The 5,178-nt window shown below is 38.8% G+C and overlaps 1 non-coding gene across 1 annotated transcript; it reads left to right on the top strand.

Annotated features, from left to right (window-relative positions):
* The first annotated feature begins 1,329 nt into the window (after positions 1–1,329).
* Positions 1,330–1,437, top strand: LOC112768162 (small nucleolar RNA R71). The gene has a single exon (XR_003185599.1). It is a non-coding gene; the product is annotated as a small nucleolar RNA R71 (small nucleolar RNA).
* Positions 1,438–5,178: the final 3,741 nt, after the last annotated feature.

Below are 5,178 nucleotides of genomic sequence, written 5' to 3'. Positions count from 1 at the left end.
GTCTCCAACCTTTACCAAGACATCCTCTACAAGTCCATAAGCTTGTTTTCTTGAATTATCTGCCATCTCTAGTGAGATTCTTGCAGCTTGTACCTCAAGGATCCCTAGCTTCTCCATTACAGAGAGAGGCATGAGGTTTACACTTGACCCTAGGTCACACAGAGCCTTCTCAAAGGTCATGGTGTCTATGGTACAAGGTATTGAGAACTTCCCCAGATCCTGTCTCTTTTGAGGTAATCTCTGCCTAGTCAAGTCATCCAGTTCTTTGGTGAGTAAAGGGGGTTCATCCTCCCAAGTCTCATTACCAAATAACTTGTCATTTAGCTTCATGATTGCTCCAAGGTACTTAGCAACTTGCTCTTCAGTGACATCTTCATCCTCTTCAGAGGAAGAATACTTATCAGAGCTCATGAATGACAGAAGTAAATCCAATGGAATCTCTATGGTCTCAGTGTGAGCCTCATATTCCCATGGCTCCTCATTAGGGAACTCATTGGAGGCCAGTGGACGTCCATTGAGGTCTTCCTCAGTGGTGATCACTGCCTCTTCCTCCTCTCCAATTTTGGCCATGTTGATGGCTTTGCACTCTCCTTTTGGATTTTCTTCTGTATTGCTTGGAAGAGTACTAGGAGGGAGTTCAGTAACTTTCTTACTCAGCTGACCCACTTGTGCCTCCAAGTTTCTAATGGAGGACCTTGTTTCAGTCATGAAACTCTGAGTGGTTTTAATTAGATCAGAGACCATGGTTGCTAAGTCAGAGTGGTTCTGCTTAGAGTTCTCTGTCTGCTGCTTAAGAGATGATGGAAAAGGCTTTCCATTGCTAAACATGTTTCTTCCACCATTGTTGTTGTTGAAGCCTTGTTGAGGTCTCTGTTGGTCCTTCCATGAGAGATTTGGATGGTTTCTCCATGAAGGATTGTAGGTGTTTCCATAGGGTTCACCCATGTAATTCACCTCTTCCATTGATGGGTTCTCAGGATCATAGGCTTCTTCTTCAGATGAAGCGTCCTTAGTACTGCCTGCTGCAGCTTGCATTCCAGATATACTTTGAGAAATCATATTGACTTGCTGAGTCAATATTTTGTTTTGAGCCAATATGGCATTCAGAGTATCAATCTCAAGAACTCCTTTCTTCTGGCTTGTCCCATTATTCACAGGATTTCTCTCAGAAGTGTACATGAATTGGTTATTTGCAACCATTTCAATGAGTTCTTGAGCTTCTGCAGGTGTCTTCTTCAGATGAAGAGATCCTCCAGCAGAGCTGTCCAATGACATCTTGGACAGTTCAGACAGACCATCATAGAAGATACCTATGATGCTCCATTCAGAAAGCATGTCAGAAGGACACTTTCTAATCAATTGTTTGTATCTTTCCCAAGCTTCATAGAGGGATTCACCTTCCTTCTGTCTGAAGGTTTGGACTTCCACTCTAAGCTTACTCAATTTTTGAGGTGGAAAGAACTTTGCCAAGAAGGCATTGACTAGCTTTTCCCAAGAGTTCAGGCTTTCCTTAGGTTGTGAATCCAACCATATCCTAGCTCTGTCTCTTACAGCAAAAGGGAATAGCATAAGTCTATAGACCTCAGGGTCAACCCCATTGGTCTTGATAGTGTCACATATTTGCAAGAATTCAGCTAAAAACTGATGAGGATCTTCCAATGGAAGTCCATGAAACTTGCAGTTCTGTTGCATTAAAGAAACTAATTGAGGCTTAAGCTCAAAGTTGTTTGCTCCAATGGCAGGGATAGAGATGCTTCTCCCATAAAAGTCGGGAGTAGGTGCAGTAAAGTCACCCATCACCTTCCTTGCATTGTTGGCATTGTTGTTGTTTTTGGCTGCCATATCTTCTTCTAGTTTGAAGATTTCTGTTAGGTCCTCTCCAGAGAGTTGTGCTTTAGCTTCTCTTAGCTTTCGCTTCAAGGTCCTTTCAGGTTCAGGGTCAGCCTCAACAAGAATGCCTTTGTCTTTGTTCCTGCTCATATGAAAGAGAAGAGAACAAAAAAGTATGGAATCCTCTACGTCACAGTATAGAGATTCCTTGAGGTGTCAGAGAAAAAGAAGAATAGAAGGAGGAGGTAGAAGGAGAAGAATTCGAACTTATCAAGAGGGATAGAGTTCGAATTATTGATAGTGGAGGAGTGTTAGTCCTTAAATAGAAGGATGTGAAAAGAGGGGAAGAATTTTCGAAAATTAATTAAAAGATTTTAAAAAGAAATTTGAAAATTTGATTGAGATTTTCGAAAACTAAGATTGGGAAAGAAATAAAGTGATTTTTGAAAAAAAAATTTTTGAAATTAGAAATAAAAAAGATATGATTGAAAACTATTTTGAAAAAGATGTGATTAAGAAGATATGATTGAAAAGGTGTGGTTTTAAAAAGATATGATTGAAAAGATATGATTGAAAAACAATTTAAAAAAAAAGATTTGATTTTTAAAATTAATGACTTGGCTAACAAGAAATTTAAAAGATATGATTCAGACATTAAACCTTTCTTAACAGAAAAGGCAACACACTTGAAAGTTTTGAATCAAATCATTAATTGTTAGCAAGTATTTTTGAAAATGGAAAGAAATTGATTTTGAAAATATATGATTGAAAAGATATGATTTGAAAAAGATTTGATTTTGAAAAATTATGAAAACTTGAAAAAATGTGAATTAAAAACAAAATCTTCCCTCTAGTGTCATCCTGGCGTTAAACGCCCAGAATGGTGCCCATTCTAGCGTTTAACGCCCAAATCTCTACCTTTTTGGGCGTTAAACGCCCAGCCAGGTACCCTGGCTGGCGTTTAAACGCTAGTTTTCCTTCTTCACTGGGCGTTTTGAACGCCCAGCTTTTTCTGTTTGATTCCTCTACTGAATGTTCTGAATCTTCAATTCTCTATATTATTGACTTGAAAAGACATAGTTTTGAAAAATATTTTTGAATTTTTTTATGATGAGAAACAATAAAAATGCAACTAAGATCAAATAAACAATGCATGCAGGACACCAAACTTAAAAATTTTCATATAGGAGACACTAACAAATTGAGAATGCATATGAGAAACAACAAAACACACTAAACAAGAGAATTTAAAGATCAGAGCAAGGAAATCATCAAGAACAACTTGAAGATAAATGAAGACACATGCATGTAATTTTCGAAAAATGCAAGAAAAATAGAAACATGCAATTGACACCAAACTTAAAAATTAATACTAGACTCAAACAAGAAACATAAAATATTTTTGGTTTTTATGGTGTTAAAAATTTTTTTGTGATTTTCGAGAATTATATAGAGAAGAAAATAAAGAGAATTAAAACTTTTAATAAGAATTCCAGGAATCATTGCAATGCTAGTCTAAGACTCCGGTCCAGGAATTAGACATGGCTTACTAGCCAGCCAAGCTTTCAATGAAAGCTCCGGTCCAAAACACTAGACATGGCCAATGGCCAGCCAAGGTTTAGCAGATCATTGCTCACAACAGCAAAATTGATAGAAATCAACAAGCTCTTGTGATGATAAGTTGAAACCTCGGTCCAAAAGATTAGACATGGCTTCTCAGCCAGCCAGACTTTAACAAATCATCATGAAACTCTAGAATTCATTCTTAAAAACTCTGAAGAACAAAATAGAAAATCTTTTTGTATTTTTGAAAATTTTTTTCGAAAAATAAAAAGGAAAAGTACCTAATCTAAGCAACAAGATGAACTGTCAGTTGTCCAAACTCGAACAATCCCCGGCAACGGCGCCAAAAACTTGGTGTTGTTGCCGGAAACAAATGAAAAATTATTGTTCGTTCATTCGTTCCTTCCCCGGCAACGGCGCCAAAAACTTGGTGCACGAAATTGTGATCATCAATGGCGCCATCAACATGGTACGCTCAATTGATATCTCAACTCTTTATCACAACTTCGCACAACTAACCAGCAAGTGCACTGGGTCGTCCAAGTAATAAACCTTACGCGAGTAAGGGTCGATCCCACGGAGATTGTTGGTATGAAGCAAGCTATGGTCATCTTGTAAATATCAGTCAGGCGGATTCAAATGGTTATGGAGGATGAATGATTAAAAGATAAATAAAACATAAAATAAAGATAGAGATACTTATGTAATTCATTGGTGAGAATTTCAGATAAGCGTATGAAGATGCTTTGTCCCTTCCGTCTCTCTGCTTTCCTACTGTCTTTATCCAATCCTTCTTACTCCTTTCCATGGCAAGCTGTATGTTGGGCATCACCATTGTCAGTGGCTACAATCCCGTCCTCTCAGTGAAAATGTTCAACGCACTCTGTCACAGCACGGCTATTCATCTGTCGGTTCTCGATCATGTCGGAATAGAATCCAGTGATTCTTTTGCGTCTGTCACTAACGCCCCACAATCACGAGTTTGAAGCTCGTCACAGTCATTCAATCCTTGAATCATACTCGGAATACCACAGACAAGGTTTAGACTTTCCGGATTCTCAAGAATGCCGCCATCAATTCTAGCTTATAGCACGAAGATCCTGATTAAGGAATCCAAGAGATAAACACTCAATCGATGGTAGAACGGAGGTGGTTGTCAGGCACACGTTCATAGGTGAGAATGATGATGAGTGTCACGGATCATCACATTCATCAAGTTGAAGAACAAGTGATATCTTAGAACAAGAACAAGCTGAATTGAATAGAAGAACAATAGTAATTGCATTGATACTTGAGGTACAGCAGAGCTCCACACCTTAATCTATGGTGTGTAGAAACTCCACCGTTGAAAATACATAAGAACATGGTCTAGGCATGGCCATGAGGCCAGCCCCAAAACGTGATCTAAGGTAGCATAGGGTTACAGAAATGAGTAATTAATGCAGAAATCTTCTTCCGGGCCCATTTGGTGTGTGCTTGGGCTGAGCATTGAAGCTTCCATGTGTAGAGACTTTTCTTGGAGTTAAACTCCAGCTTTTGTGCCAGTTTTGGAGTTAAACGCCAGAATTCTTGAGCTGACTTGGAACGCCAGTTTGGGCTATCAAATCTCGGGCAAAGTATGGACTATTATATATTGATGGAAAGCCCAGGATGTCTACTTTCCAACGCAATTAAAAGCGCGCCAATTGGGCTTCTGTAGCTCCAGAAAATCCACTTTGAGTGCAGGGAGGTCAGAATCCAACAGCATCTGCAGTCCTTTTTCAGCCTCTGAATCAGATTTTTGCT

The sequence above is a fragment of the Arachis hypogaea genome, chromosome 17 (genome assembly GCF_003086295.3).
Source record: "Arachis hypogaea cultivar Tifrunner chromosome 17, arahy.Tifrunner.gnm2.J5K5, whole genome shotgun sequence".
In the NCBI taxonomy this organism is placed as follows: Eukaryota; Viridiplantae; Streptophyta; class Magnoliopsida; order Fabales; family Fabaceae; genus Arachis; species Arachis hypogaea.
The sequence above is the reverse complement of the archived record's forward strand: the minus strand, read 5'-3'. Positions and strand labels throughout refer to the sequence as shown.